We start from the raw sequence: 16,479 nt of genomic DNA, 5'->3' as shown, positions 1-16,479 counted from the left end.
AAATTTTTAAATGTATGTCACAAATATTTTACAGATAAATTCGATTTAAAACATAAGTGAATATCAAGTGAGAAAAGCACAAACATAGATTTTCTTCACAAAACGTATAGGTATCTGCTTTCACCTTAAAAGATATTTTTTAAATTTATAACGGAGGCCACTAGAAGTAAGTTCATATTTAGCAAGATCAGCCAAAAAAGAAGAAGGAATGGATTTGATGGGAGCCCGCCCTGGGTCTAATTTAGAAGTTTCCATTTATGTCATGTCAGATTTGGGGAGACTGAACCCTCACTGAGTGCATTGGTTTGACTGTCTTCCAAGCTTGATACCCAGGGTTCACGACTGCAGTTCCTGGCACAGTCATAAATATTCATACCTCTACTAATAATTTGCAAGCCAAATTCATTTGGCTTTTTCACCCCATCAATCTTATAATTAATAAGGGTGGTGCTCTTATTTCACTTTCCTCCAAAAGAAAAGATAAATGAAATAAAGAGTCAGCCTGTAAATTTAAATAGGAGTGCCTCTCGCTGATTAAAAGCTGATGTTATCATATAATGGTGGAAGGAGAGGTTTCAGCTATTTCTCTCACTGGTGGCTGGAGGGGGTGATGGTGGGGGGGGTGCGGCAGATTAGAGCCAAGGAAGCATTTCCAGATGTGGCGGCATGAGCCTTGATCTGAAAAGCTTCATTATCTATTAAATAAATGCATAGGAGAACTTTGTAATAGTATGTTGAAAGTGAGTTGTAAGGTATATATTTACAAATTGCACTCTTATCTATTGTTTAGATAGATAGACATTAAATATAGCATGCTAATATCCAGAGAATTAGATTCTAAACAGTCTGCAGGTTCTGCCTGAGGTTTAGAAATTTAGAAACATTTTAGAAAGTTGTTAAAATTTAGTGATCATTTTGTCTTTAAAATGACTGCCTTTAAATTAGCCTGATAGCTGTGCTTCTAAATCTAAAGACTATGTCTCCACAGAAACATTAAAGGAGGCATACATCACAAAATGACTTTACAAATAAATCATGGTGCATAGGACAAGGTATAAAATGTCCGCTCCCATTGGATTTTCGAAGGTCATTTATAGCAAAGCAGGAAAATCAAATTGAACATAATTTAGAAATAAAATTTTGATAATTGAGCTAAGTAACTTGAACTTGTCAATCACCTGTGACCTTATTCTATTTACACTTTCACTTGAACATTCAAAAGTCCTAAGGCCGATGGATAAGCATCAAGTATAAACAACTGCCCTCGGTCTGTGGCGAGGTGGGGGGCAACATCACCCCTCTGTGCAGATTATTCATTCTGTATTAGAATTAAGAGACCTGGATAAATGAGTAAGCAGAAAAACCTTAACTTTGTAGTCAGGTGTTTGCCTCTAACTTTCCTTAAGGGGAACTTACTTTAAAGATGCAATACTGTGTTACTTTTGTGTACTGCTTAGTTTATCTTAGGAGCTCCTGTCACTTGAGTTTCCTTATTGAGACCCTTTCCCCCTTTTATTTATGTGACGGTAACATAAAGGGACACTAGGCACTCTTAATGTTCTTTATCCTTAAAGCTTATATTTAAGTGTCTTGTTCCATAAAAGCATGTCATGTTCAGGACAGTCCTTTAAAAACGTCTAAGCACAGTTTACACCTTAAGTTTTCCACCTTAATTCTATGTGAATATAATCACACGTTTAATTTACTGCAAATTTTATTTTTGCTTTTTCTACTGACATTTAAAATAGGGGAGTAAATGAGAGAGAAGCAAACCTAGTTCTTTAACGGGGCCTCCTTATGTTTCCCCAGACCTAATCTGTCAGCTGCTTCAGGGGAGACACTGGACCACAAGAGCCCGCAGACTCTGGACAAGCGGCACAAGCTGGGAGTCCAAGACATCTTTGTAAGGGGTTCTCAGCAGGTTTGGAGGTTGTGAGTCTTACTCTGGCCAGGTTTCCTCCTGGGGAGTCTGCAGGTAACTGGCTCTCTACTAAGCCCTCTCAACCTTGTTGGCTGAGGGGGAATCTTGGCTAATAGTGTCTCTCTCCTCTCTTCTCCCAGCGACTGTTCCAAAGTAGAATTAGACCCACTAAAGCTGATGGGGACTTTCTGGGTCTTTGCTGTTGCTCTCCTAGCTCATCAAAACAACACAACAGGGCTTCCCTGGTGGCGCAGTGGTTGAGAGTCCGCCTGCCAATGCAGGGGACACGGGTTCGTGCCCCGGTCCGGGAGGATCCCACATGCCGCGGAGCGGCTGGGCCCGTGAGCCATGGCCGCTGAGCCTGCGCGTCCGGAGCCTGTGCTCCGCAACGGGAGAGACCACAACAGTGAGAGGTCCGCGTACCGCAAAAAACAAACCAAAAACACAACAGCAGTTTTACTACAGGGGAGCCATTGAAGGGATGACAGAGAGATCTAGGGATGACAGAGGGACTTCATCCATGAGGGGTGAGGGTCGGGTGGGGAGCTCTGACGGTCACCCTTTCTCAGATTCCAAATCTGCTCCTGGAGCCAGAGGCGGGTCTTCCATCCCTGGTACCACCCGAAGTCACCCCGCAGACCTGATGCCCCCATCCTGGCAGAGGCTGCTGGAGCGGGCTAGTGCTGGAGCAGGCTGGGCCTGAGCAATGCCTAGTGACCTTCTCTATCTTTAAAGGCCGCTGCAGGCTGAGCACTTAAGAAGTCGGGGCACCTGCTCTTCTGGTCACAGACTATCTCACTTGCCAGTGTGGGACCCCCGGCAGTCGCACCTCAGCAGCTAGGAGGTGCCCGCCCTGCTCTGCTTCTCCAAGTCCTGGGAGTGGGTGGGACCTGAGGACTGAATCTCTTCCTAATTCCCTTCCCAGCAGCCAGGGAAGAGTCTGGCGGGAGAGCAAGGTGAAAAGCACCCTTCTTCACCCAACTCCCAGGCTGTAGGTGGGTGTCCTCCACGAGGCCCAGAGCAGCAGGGCGCCTTGTTACCCGGGACACCCCAAGTTCTTGTGGGGTACCAGCTGTGCTCTTCCTCAGCCAGAGGGATCTGAAGGGTCTTGCAAATATGTTTTTGTTCTGATGTTTTTCCTTTCCCTTTTTTGAAGAATGACTGAAGAGGTGAGAGAATAGGGTAGGTTTGGGTCAGAGAAGAGGAGATAGTAATTACAGAGCTTTGTGGCCGTTTCTGTGCACGTGTGCCTAGGTCACTTGTGTGTGTATGTAACACAGAGAAGGAGGGAGGGGAGAGAGAGAGGGAGAGGGAGAGAAAGAGAGAGAGAGAGAGAAAGAGAAAGTGACAAGGCCAAAGAACCGTAGACCAAGGAGGTCTGTGGAACTCAGAGACGCATCAGACCCAGCTAACTTCCCTGGCCTTACCTCGCAGGTCTGGAATAGACACCTATAGCTTGGGGTTCATTTATCCCTTTTTGTTCATCAGTCCCAAGAACTTTCTTTGTTCCCCAGGACCCGAAGAGAGAGGCTGGCAGGAAAGTGGGGCTGGAGTAGCTGTGCACAAAGGTTCAGCCAGAAGAGCTGGGCTCCTGGCTGGGCTGCCCAGGACTCACCCTGCTGGCTTGTGGGCCTGCCTGCCTTCAAATCCTTCATCCAGGTGAGTACCAATTCAGCTTGTTTTCTGTAAAAATGGAAATTATGAGTTATGTTGATTATTTTTCTTTTTTAAAGTCTCGTTTGCCTGAGATTGTGTTTACCAGGCAAAGTGAAGTGGGGAGCTAAGAAGAGTTTGGATAATTCCGAATTAAAACTACCACAAATGACAATTTGTGTTAGAGTGAGGATGGGGCTACTTTTGGACAGTGACCTGGATTGGCTCTGAATTTGGATAGAAATAATCCTACCAATATATTACTACGTGTGTGTACACGGCGTCATCAATATCTTAAACCTCCCAATTCTATTGGATTTCAAAAAGTGAATGGTTGACATAGACCAAGAGCCTACTTCTGTGTGAGTGTGTTTTGGAGAAATACTTTGGACCTAATGGATCTGCCTGAAATACACAAAGACACACAGAATAGCGGAGGAAAAAAGGAAATTCACATTAACTCTGGGAGAGATGAGGAGAAAGGGGAAGAGAGCTACAAGAGAAAAGGAGAAATGGAGAGAGGAGGAGGGAGGGGAAGATAGAAGAGAGGGAGAAGGACGAGGTGGGGTGGATGGTGTGGCGTGTGGGAGGAATAGAGACGGAGACAGAGAGATTTTCACACGTGCAGACCAAGGGCTTTGAGGCCCTTGACCCCGACCCCCAAACCCAAGTGCATCTCACAAAACAGGTTCGGCTCGTATTTCAGGCCATCTCGTTGCCCCGCGTACGCGCTCCCCGGGGCCCTAATTCACTCCTGCCCTCTCCACACAATGACATTCGAACCTGGGAAAAGAATTGCATTAGAGCAGATTACTCATAACCGATAGTTATCCGTCTTTTTCTGTTCGACAGAAGTCTATTAAACTCAGCAAAGCCATTACCAGCTGAGCTCTAGAGCGTGCCTTCATTAAGAAAATTAAAATCATACTTTTGAATCTAAGCAAAGCCTGCACAGGTCTCCAGAGCCCGCGTCAAACCTCCGACGTTTTCTTAAACCCGATTTTCCCGCGAATCCATCTCTGCTTTTTTGGATAACGTAGGTCAGGGTGAAAAGATTGAGTGTGATGACAATCACTCGAAGATAGGGATGTCTGAGCTCCGAAGTACCACCTTTCTTCCCAGCCCCGTCCCTCCCCCCCACCCCACGCCGCCTTTCCTTCTTGGATCTTTTCTAGTGCTTTCCAGTTAAAGGCACCACACCTGTGCAGGTGTGGCCCGGGACTGGGGAGCTGGCGGGGTGGGGGAGGAGGTGGTGGGAGACAGGGGAAGGTGTGGGATGGTGGCCCCCGAAGCTGCGTGGTGAACATCCCCAGCTGATGTCTGCGGCCAGAGGCCCGCTCCAAGCGCACGTGTCTCTCTCTCTCTCTCTCTCTCTCTCTCCCCCCGTCTCTCTGTCTCTCTGTCTCTCTCTCTGTCTCTCTCTCTCTCTCACACACACACACACACACACACACACACACACATACGTCCTAGCGCGCAAGGGGGACAGTGACCCCCTCCATTGCATTTCACACTTGCTCCGGGACCAAAGTGGCCTCAGAGCCTTTGCCCACCCGGGCACGGGAGCCTGGCCCAGGATGGGGAAGGCAGCTGCGTGTGCCTCAGACAGGGAACCTCCTTCCCTTTGGCTGGGTCTTCGGCCTCTGGGGGCCTGGTAGGGTTTCCTCCTTGGTTGGTAACAGGAGCCTCAGCTAGCGGTACCCCTTGAAGATTGGGGGCGCAATCGGCCCAGCTCCTCGCCTGTCCTGCGTCCCAGCGAGGGGAGGAGGGAACAGGTGTGGAGCACGGCGGGGGCGGGGGACGTGGGGGCGACACTCCCTCCCCTCCCGGTGGCCTCAGGGTAACAGCTCCCAGTGCTCCGGCCGAGGTGGGATCTCCAGCTCCACTTTCAACTGGAAACATCACCCGGCAGGAGAGCTGTGTGCTCGGCTCAGAGGGGGCGCGTTTACATTGATTTTCTGTGGCATCTGGAAATTTGCTGGGTTTGAAGAATAATTTTTAGTATGGTGTACTTTTTTGTTAGCCACCACCCTTCGTTTCAGCATTTTGCTTTGTAAAATGTTAATTACTCTGTATTTCTCTGAAAAGTCTGCCCAACTCAGGGCTCTAAAGGAAAACACAACGGCTTTGGCTTTTTTTCCTGGTGTCCTTTCCTAGGGCTCTAAAAGCAGAGATGCACTGCCTCCATTTTTGTCAGAATGCCCCGTAATAGAGTTCTCACCCCTCTTTATGTCTAATGAGGGCTTTGAGGTTTATTAGGGGAAAATAGCACACACCCCCTCAGCGCTCAAATACAGGATTAGGTGGAGCTTACTTGAAAGTGTATATAAAATATTATTGTTCCTTGGCAAGTGTCTAATTCTCTTTCCCATAACTTCTATTTGACACAAAATCCTACAAAATTCAAGTGATGAAAGTCAGAGAATAGATGTGGATAAGTGAACATCCTTTTATCATCTCCACAGTTTTCAACCTGCTAAACTGGTGGATATTAAAAAAATTTTTTTTTCAGGGAAAAAGAAAATAAAACAAGTGCACCTTCACTGTTGTTAGTGTTTTCTTCTCATCGAATGTAGACACATCATTAGATTTCTTTTTCCTTTGTAGCAAAAGATGAGGAAATCAGAAATGAACAGCAGCATTTTAACAGCAGCAAATCCCAAGACTTTTGAGATGGTTTTCTTTGCTTCTGTTTTCCCTTCCTTGCCCTTCAAGCAAAACAAAAAACAAAGATAAAAAAGAAGAAACACCATTCCTAGTGGAGGGTTTATTTTGTTGCCACAATAAAGGGGTGGAGACAGTTAATAGCTATTTGAGATGATAATGCTTAGTGATCCCATTCATTTAATCATAATCTTCAAGTGGTTTAAGATTAAGGTGTTTTTGGTCTCTTCCTAAGGACCTTTATATTAATTTACTTAGAACATTTCCCAGACTGTCAATGTCTCCAAATTTCATTAAGTCGAACTGAGACAAATACAATGAGATTTTCATATTTTCTTCCTCTGTGAGACTATCTACTGGAATTATTTTTATTTGGATTCAACTGCAGTGGGAGTCACTTGCTTCCTTTTCTCTATTATAGATAGATATATAAAATATGTGTGTTACGTATCCACACACCCACATACATATTTAAATGAACCAATATTGTTTACAGATAACTTCCCTTTCACTTCTGAGCTTAATGAAGACCTTTCAAAAAGTCAACTCCAGTGGCAGGAGACAGATTCTGCTTCACCCAGACCAGGATTTATGTTTAAAGTAAGTTTGAACGCCCTGAACTTCTTCAAAACAGACAAAAAATAATGAGAACAACTTGGAGTATAAATATTTAACTTTACCTCAGTTGTCACGACAGCCCCAGCAATTCTTCAAACACAACCGGAATGAGGCGTCACTTCACTGGCAATCAGACCATCAGACCGGGCTGCCTCCGCCTTGCCCTAGGAGCGCTCGTCCCCTGAAGCCCCCCGGGTGCCGGTCCCGGAGCGTCCCCAAAGAGGAGGATTGGAGAAGGCGTGACGCGGGGCGGGGGGCGGGGGGGTGCTCTAGGGAGAAGCGAAGCAAGAGAACGGATTTTTAAACTCTAAGGTCCTGATCGTCTGGCAAGAAATGAACATCAAGAGACCCACCTTTCCCCTGCCGTCTTCCCTGCCCCGCTGTTCCTTCCCCTCATTTCTCAGAGCTGTTTTCACAAAATCCTGAGATCCCGTACCTGCAAAAAGCAACCCCCAAACTCCCTACAAACTAAAGTCGTTCCGCACTGCAGATTTACGCTCTTTCTGTGGGGTCTGGCTGTGAGCAGAAGACTTTCCGCGTCAGAGCTGCTCCGCCCGCGCCTTTCGCGGGAGGAGAGGCTGGTGGCGGTAGTGGGTCGGCCGGCCAGAGGTTGTCCCAGCTCCCGCTACCTGCGCGCCCTCGCCTTACTGTGGTTAGAGTCCCGGGAAGATGCACTGGGACGCCGAGAAAGCGCCTCTATGCACCGAAAAGATTGAAAAATAACCCCGACACCCTCATATAGTACCAGTCCCACACCTTGCACTGGCGCGAAGCACCCGGGTGAGATGAAGTGTCAAAGACAGTGGCGGTTTATTTTGGTGCATTTCAGCTCCCCTTTCCGTTTCCAGCAAAATTGAGAACACGGGCGGAGAAAGAACAGGGATCTTCGTGGGGGGAAAGACCTCGTGTGTGTGTGTGTGTGTGTGTGTGTGTGTGTGTGTGTGTAGGTAGGTAGGTAGGTACGGTGACAACTTTCAAGTACATTCTCTATTTAAAAACAAAAACAAAACCCGGACAGAGGCCGATATTTCTTTGCGGTGCAGGAAAGGGTCATTCAAGAAAAGGAACTGTCTGAATTCCGAAAGCGATTTCTCTGGACTTTACTGAAAAAGTGAGAGTTCCCCAGGAGTTTAATTTGGCCAGGCTGTAAAATGTTGTTTTGTATTGGCCTCTTTCCCCATCAGATATCCATTTTTAAAAAACTACTACAAGCATCTATTAAAAAAACATTTCCTTGGACTAGAAATCTACAGCTCGGCAGAAAGAAACAAGCCAAGCAAAAACCCAGAGAATAAAGAGATTTAGAAAAAAACAAAAAAAGAAAAAATAACTGTGTCCCTTTCTTAGTCATTTGATAGTTTATTCCCCGGAGACCAAGTGAAGGTAGGGGCTCGTACTTTATTATTTTATTATTCGTATAGTATTATTTATCATTTATTCACTTAAATGCTCAGCCTTGACAAACTGTTCCCCCACCGCGGGGTTCTTTTGCAGAACCGAAGCGGGGGTGGTGGAACGAGTCAGGTGAGCGGGGTGCGGGGCGCAGAAAAACACGCTTTGCTTCGCAGAGGGCTAACCCGCAGCAGTCTACTCCGCTGGCCAGCAGGGGGCGCTCTTATGTTATCTCTGGACCAGACGCCGAGCGGCTCCGAGCTGCAAGACAGGCTTTGCAGTTTTACGCAGCTGCAAAAAGAAGGGGAGGGGGGAATGGAGCTCCTATACCCTCAGCAGCTCTTCTAGTTGGGTTATTTACCCTCTGTTCGGCAACATACCCATGTGTCACTTTACCTACCCACCCCACTTATAGTGCACCCCCCCCTCCATCAACCCCTTTTCATCTGCATCTATGAAGCACATGTATAATCTCTCTCCTTAGCCTTGAAATATACATTAATGCAACTTATTAAATGCGACGACGAATAGTCAACATTTTTTTCGCCTGTTAGTTCCGCTGATCCAAGCAGGATTTATTTGCAGATCTCACATCCCGGAGCCATAATGCGTGATTTTTTCCCCTTAAATAAAATTGGTCAAATGTTGACAACCTTTAAGCCAATCTAACACTCAAGATTAGTGATGGGAAACTAATGAGAAAATATAAGATCGCCCGGCCTGAGGGCTGCCAATTAAATCTTCGCTGATTGAAAAATAAAGGCGGACTTGGGGTGTGAGCCCAGCTCAACTTCAACTATTAATTTAACATGTTGCCGGGGTCCGTGCCTTCTCTCCTCTAAACTGCTTCCCGTAATAGACCTTCCTCCTCCCCCATCCTTCAACCTAAAAAGCCAAATGTTATTTCTCCGAATATTTCAAGAGGTCCAAATCAGGATGATCATTTCTTACACGGTAAATATTAGGCCTTTAAGCAATATGATTTAACTAATTAGAAAATTTACATCATTAAGTCTCAGGGAGAGGAAAAAAAGAGAAACAAATCTGCCAGTCATTTTAAAGGAGACAGGCACTATTGAAGTGTGAAGAAATCGGCTCTAATTCAAAAAGGCAATCGGGCAGAAAAAGCCCTCAACATTACCCTGCTAGTTATTAATCAGAAAGGGCTCTCTCTCCTCCCCTCTCCCCCTCCTCTCTTAGCAATGAGTTTAAGTTCGTTTTTTTGCCAGTGGCCCATGTCATATTTATATTGAGGTTTTGTCTGCTAAAGGATGGAAATCTGAAAATGTTTCAATATGAAGAAATCAGAATCCTCAAAGGAAAAAGGATTCACAGAATCACCTTTCTTCCAGACAAGTAAACCTGTTATGATAAACAAGCCTCACCCCCTCTTTATTTTTTTTTTCATTCTTTCGTTTTTTCTTCCCATTAAGTTCCTATTTTGAAACCTGCTTGGTGAGAACTGAAGTCTTTGTGTCCTGCTCCCCTCCCCCTCCTTTCTTGCACCCCTCCTTCTGCCAAAGTGAGAAACTTAGACTGAAAGCAGAAAAGTACAAATACATTAACAAAGCCCCACTCAATTGATAAAAAGGCCATGGTCTAGGCGTACATGTCAGGAATCTAAGGGAAGGGGAATCAATCCGGTGGGTCTCTAGACAAAAGATGATGAACTAGAAATTCCCCCCACCTATGTATAATAATTGATAGAGTATGTGATTAGAGTGAAAAAGAAAGGCAGGTAGGTGAGAATTATTTTAAAGTGCATTATTATGTTGTGTGGCTTTTTCTCTATTCCCCCCTTCTCCATTCAAGCTTAAAACAGCAGCCTCATTATAGCTAGGTGCCCCTTCCCACCTTACTCTTACTTAAGCCCTTGGTGCACCACACACATAGCCCTGGTCTTCTCATTCCCAGCAAATTAACTGAAGAGGGAACCGCAATGGAACTTTGTGGGTAGTTCCATTTGGAAACTCAGGCCCTTCCTGGCATCTCTGAGGACTTGTTCTCAGACACTGGGTTAAGAAAAAAATTAATAGCAACCTTTAGGTATTCAATTTCCCTTCATTATTATTTATTTTTAAATTACAAAGAGGTCCCAAAGCCTCATTTTTCTGCCTTGCTCTATTCTTTTATTGGGTACCATTCCAGCCTCATTTTCTTAACCTCCTCTCCGCCTTACAATCTAAAAGTTTCACAACCTTGCTTCCCACCAAGTCCCTGGGCCTGGAATTCTCAAGCCTTTGGGCTTCTGCCGGCCTGGAACAACTCTCCAGCGTTAGTTCAATGCCATTCTTCACCTTACCAGATTTCAACTTTGCAGGAGAGAGCAGTAGCAGATCTGGGCTATTAACACACCACAGTTAATTCTCTGCGGGAACTTTTACTAGGTGGGACGTGTGGAAGGAGAAAACATCTGTAAACAGTGAGCGCTCTTGAGGGTGGGGAGAGAGTTCTGACATAAGAGGTCAGAACACATATAAATGTTCGCAGAATTTGTGAAAAAAACAGTTCGGAGTTAAATTTTGGTGAAATAAGGAAAGGAAAGAGCATGGGGGGACATTGGGGAGAGTCTAGAATGCTCCCCCAATTTATCTTTCTTTCTGACCGTCACGGAGCAGATGGGAGTTGAACGTGCTCCTCTTCGAGAAAGATTAGAGTAAAATGGGCACTTCTGTCACTTTCAGGAGGCGGGACACAGAGAGGTGAAAATATACAAGACAATGGCCTCTGGCGCTGGAGGGCTCCCCTGGCGGGCTCCCACCCTTTGCCCAGTTCCTCTCGGAACGCTCCTTACCTTTGTTGCTTGGATTTGATCTGACACACTGGATGTTCCTGGGCTAGGTTGTTTGAGAGGAAAAAGACCACGAGAATCAACCGGTCTCCTCCTGCATCTACTCCGAAGCCAAGAAGCATTACAATAAAATTTACAGCGCTTTTAACAACTTGCAAGTAAAGCATTAAAATTCTCTTTAATTGAGAAAATATTGATTTTTAAGTCTAGAGAAAGAGAAATCGTAATTTAGTTGCAAACTTTCAAGCGGGAATATAGCGTACTATGCGGCTGTGTTATGGATCCACTCTTTATACACAAGCAACATCACATCTTTAATTGCGCTACTTTATAAAGTGATAAAGACAAAAGATGACCCGACTGAGGCAAACGATTAAGAAAAAAAAGGACCTAGAATAATTTCCTTTTCCAGTTATTTATAAAAGAATTGTCTCCTTTTCTGGAGCAGAAAAACAAAAACAAAAACAGCCCAAAGGGGAGGAAAGAAATAAAAAGAACGGAAAACCACAGACCAGTCTAAAAGCAACTCACATTAGCAAATCCGTTGATATTCTTTACCAATGGAGGAATGAAGCCAACACATTTAGAGAAAATGCATTCACGGACAAAATTGCATACTCCTTTAAACGAAACAAACCTGGGTCTTTTTTCTTCCTTTACTCCCCCGTCCTGTTTTGGGGAGGGGGGCAGAATCCATTGGTGGATAGGGAAGGGAAAGAAAATCAGGCTTTCTATGTTATTTCTCTATCGGTTTTTGGTATTATAGAGGAGTAAAGAAGTTTTTGTGTGGTGGTTTTTCATTGATCAGTCACTCTGAGCTAATGTAATTATCCTCATCAATAGGAGGCTGCAGAGAGAATCATTATGTGGGTGACATTGATAAATGATCGCCCAGGAACGGCCCTCTCGCGGGCAACCCCACATCTGACCCTCCCACACACACAATGTAGTCATAGAAACACCTAGAGAACCTCGGGCACCGCCGCGGAAGGGGCAAGAGAGGGAAGAAAAGCCTCCGGCGGCCGGGGCGGGGGTGAGGGCGAAGGAGGGCGGCCAGTCCCAGATCCAAACCAGTTCTGGCGACAAAAACAGCCAACGGCGGGACGGAGGAGGGCGTTGCGGGAGGGAGAATCCCCCTTCCCAGCATCAAACTCTCACACAGTTGCTCACAACAAAGTGAAAATCCGCCCTCCAGACGACCCATTCCTCCACACCTTTACCATGTGTGTCCTCACTACCAAAAACATCTGATGTTTGCCGAGACACACGTTCAAGTAGGTTTCTCCAAAGGAGTTAAATAATTAGGTGACAAACCTGTAGGCATCTCATTCTCACGAGGGTCCCTTCCCCTGCCCCCGTTCAAAAAACTCCAAACAACAAACCAATCAAACCCACAAACCTATCTGAACAAAGACAGCAGCTGGGCGACCCCCTCACTGCGTTCCCCCCAGTTATTTACTGGGTGACCCCCTCCTTTCTTTTCACCTCCTAACCCAGTGTCTCTGATTATGAGATAATGGATTTTGCGATTGTTCCTGTCAGGGGGAAAAAAAAAATCTCCACCGAACCCCACGTTTTCATCTTTTGACTGTTTTATTGAAGCCAATGGGAAAGTATCGAGAGCCGTAATTGATTCATAATGATCCATAAATCGATGTCGGAGCGCGGGGGGTTGGGCTGGAGGTGTATGAAGAGTAGAGGGGGGAAAGCTGTTTATTTATTTTATTTCTAAAGCTTCAACTAAAGTAGCTTCGACACTGCGGGGGCTGGAGGGGAGGAGCTGTTGGGCTCTGCCGGATCATCCATCATCGCTGTCACCCAGAGTCTGCCCCGAGGAGCCGTAGACGCAATCTCCCTTCTGTCTCTACACCGAAACTATTAATATTAAAACCTCCCTTCAAACACTGCCCCGACGGTCTCCATTCTCATCACAATCTGACCGGCCTCCCCCATCAGGCCCGTGTTGCCCCTGCGCCGAAGCTTCCTCCCAGCCCGGCCCCGACGGAGGGAACTCCAGCGACAGCGCACGACGCCCTTAGTCGATTACGGCGACTGTTAGGTGGCCCTCCTCGCCCCCGTCGATTTGAAACACGTCTGCCTATCTCTGTCTAACACACACACACACACACACACACACACACACGCGCGCGCAAACGGAAGGCCAGGTGAAGGCCGGGGCAGCCGGCGCGGAGGGGAGAGTCTGCACTCCCGCTGCCCCTGCCCAAGCCCCCGCACGCACGTCTGCACCGACCCGGCTCGGTGGGCGGCGGTGGGGGGGGCGCTGAGGCTGCGAAGCTGGCACATCCAGACACCCAGACACCGGCCCTTCTCACACAGTGGCAACTTGCAGCGGAGGTCCAGGCTCCTTATCAAATTGCTGGCCTGCAAGACTAATGGGGAACTTGTGGAGGATCCCTGTCCAGTCCCTTTGAAGGAAGGTCCCTCCTCTGACAGCTGCTAGAGATATTAGCCACATTTCCCTTCCCAAATCTGCTCCGGGTTAACAGGCCCACAGGGGTGGGAGGGGGCGAGGAGGCCAGGAGGATCCTGATGGACGCTTCTCTGCAAATCTAACCAGGGTGAGCTGGGGCGAGTGCGGGGCGCTGACCTGGCATGGGGGGAGAAGGGGGGTGGGCGGAAGACACAAACTTCCCTGATCTCTTCTCTCATTTTCCTTCAAAACGTGGCTTCTTGCTCAATTCCCAACCCTTAACAGATGGCGACTGCAGTTCTCTCAGAATTTCTTAAAAGAAAGGGAAACCTTTGGAATTTATTTCTGCTTTTGCTTTTCCATATAAATAAAAAAGTGTTTTTATATTACTCTTGTTTTGGAGAACATAAGCAATTTTATTCAGACTACAGTATTTCCTTTAACACTATATGGTTGTCAAAACACCATTCCCAGTTTCTTTGCTTTTGACAGCTGAGTCTTTCTTAAATATACCCAAATCGGAACTCTTTATACTAAATAGTAAACCCGAGATAGGAGCAAGTGCCTTCCGAGGTGGTATAAAAAAAAAACATTATAAAAATTGGACAACTCTTACCACCTCTCTGTCTTAGCTTATGGAGGGTGGGGGGGGAAGCAAGGAAATGCAAACAAATATTATTACAACTATTATTCACCTCCAAATATTTAAGAGGGTTAAGGTTAAGGTAATAGGGTGTGAAGTTGTTAAAGAGATCAAACCTGAGATGATTTTATTCATTAAAACCAAGGATAGAGAGTTCTGGGATCTAAACTGCGATGAAATAGCTTAATAATAATTTCATTAAACACTTTCTAACCATGAGCCAACTACCAAGTAAACCCTTCAGCATTTACTCTACTGAGAGGAAAGGAAGAAAAACTTGGCCAAAAATTTTTTTCAGCTGATGTGAGAGTTAATTTATAAATGAAGAACTTGTCAAATCTTACGTACAAGCATTTAAATTAAAAATATACAAATATTTAAATTTTGCAAAAAGACTCCAGGTGAAATTGGACAACAAAAATGAGAGGGAAGCTCTCTCTATTCCAAGTGGCACAGAATTTCTCCATGAACAGTTAGCTTGCATCGGAAGTGTTATTTCTGTGTTTAAACAGCAGAACATTAATTAAACTAGTAAATGGATTTATAAAAATTCTACCTAAAAATGATACAAAACAATAGAAGTTTTTTTCCTTGTTCCTTTGTATACAACTTCTATTAATGTCTGCCTGTTTGTTTGTTTTGCAATGGGAAGATGGAAGAACCCAAAATAAGATACAAACTTGAATTTCTGGGATAGTAAATGATTTCCCAATCAGGCTGACATCACACAACTAAGCTAAAGTTTATGATAGTATCCCTTCTGAACATAGGGTTCAAAGTTTGGGTGTTACAAAGTTCCAGGATAGTATATTTATTTGTGAAATTGAGGGGCCATGCAAATACCTCACACCTTTTTTCACTTTGCCGTACTTTAGCAGGCATGGCTTGTGCAGTATCATCAAGCTAATGACAGAGATGTTGAGGAAAGTTGCATGGAACTTTGAAAATGGCATTACATTGCCTGTTTTGTCGTTGTTTTAGAAAAAAAGTTTAAGTTTAGTGAGCAAATCATCACACTAGCATGCCTGCACATGGAGCTGTCTGAAATAAAAAGACATCGTACTATATTAAATATTAATGATTAAGTAATCTCTTCAACTCAGGATTTCAGACTCCATAGAAGTTGTTTACTCACCTATGAACATCTACATGTAAATTTTAATTTACATATTCAACAGTATTTTAGTAACTAAGAGAGAAAAAACACAGGTAGATGAATTATCTTTGAGCACAGACGTTAGTTATTTCTGATGATGTAAAATTAACCCCGAAAAAGCCCTTTATTCTGGCAGAGAATGAACATGAAAAGCTTTATCTGAAAGTATTTTTTTTAACATAATGCATCTAAAGAGGAGGTTGGACGTGTTGGTGATCTTTCAACCTAGCTCATAACACACACACACACACACACACACACACACACACAGAGTTTCGTACCTTTAGAAGTTTTCTGCTGGTAGAATTTATAGGCCAAATATATACTGAAAGCCTACAGAGGTGGTTACCTTAAAAAACTGTTGGTAAGTTAAGTTTCAAATATACTCGGTTTCTGGGGGCAAAGCCATCACCTACTTTCAGTCCCAAATATATAGTAGGTACTGTGCAACCTTGCCTTAAAACTATTAAAAACACAAAAGCCTAACAAAAAATCAAAAATGAAATATTTATTACCGCATTTTGTGACTTAACACCTTTTCTTTTTAACATAACGTCACAGTCCTCATACAAGTATTTTAATGTAAATTTGACAAAGCTTAAAGGTAACAGCATTTTCTTCTAGTGAGGAACACGTGCTGAGAAAAGAAGAATTCATGGACATACAATACCAATTCCACAGCAGATCTGATACTAGCAAAAACATTCTTTTTTTTTTTCAATTGAGGTAAACACATAGAATATCTAACATGAAACAATTAATAGACCGAACTCTGTACGAAGTTTGTTACAGTATTCTCTTGCTCCTTTTTATCCTCCAAGCTTTGAGTCTCGGATAAAGTCCTAGTTGTGGTGCTATGACCATTAATAACCTTTTTTGTGTGTTGAGGAAAGCTGCCCAACTTAAGACTGTTTTGTCCACTGCCAAGGCTTAGAGCTCCTGGAAGAAGCTCCTGCTCTGTCTTTAAATCTTCACTGGCAAGCTCTTTGAAGAAGAGTCCCCCAAAATAATAATAAGAATTGGCTTATGAAGCACAAACTATAAAGATCTGTTTGAAACTAAAGGACACATTATGGAGGAACAAAGGCCGGGCATGAAAACACATTCTTGAAGCCGGAGTCCGAGGGATGAGGTTCAGCCAGACGTTCACCATGGTCTCCAGCATGGTTCTTTTTTCATTGGCCCAACAGGTTTAAAATATACCACAGTC

At 44.7% G+C, this 16,479-nt stretch overlaps 1 protein-coding gene across 4 annotated transcripts in view; it reads right to left on the bottom strand.

The window, feature by feature from the left end:
- Positions 1-15,762: 15,762 nt before the first annotated feature.
- Positions 15,763-16,479, bottom strand: part of MEIS2 (Meis homeobox 2) — a 202,538-nt gene continuing 201,821 nt past the window's right edge. For all 4 annotated transcript variants that reach the window (XM_082618422.1, XM_082618420.1, XM_082618421.1 and 1 more), the window contains one exon: positions 15,763-16,479. This exon is cut by the window's right edge and continues 711 nt beyond it. The gene's annotated coding sequence lies outside the window, so the exon portion shown is untranslated.

The sequence above is a fragment of the Mesoplodon mirus genome, assembly GCF_964341445.2.
Source record: "Mesoplodon mirus genome assembly, chromosome: 4".
Taxonomy (NCBI): Eukaryota; Metazoa; Chordata; class Mammalia; order Artiodactyla; family Ziphiidae; genus Mesoplodon; species Mesoplodon mirus.
Note: the sequence above shows the minus strand (reverse complement) of the source record. Positions and strands in the feature narration are given on the sequence as shown.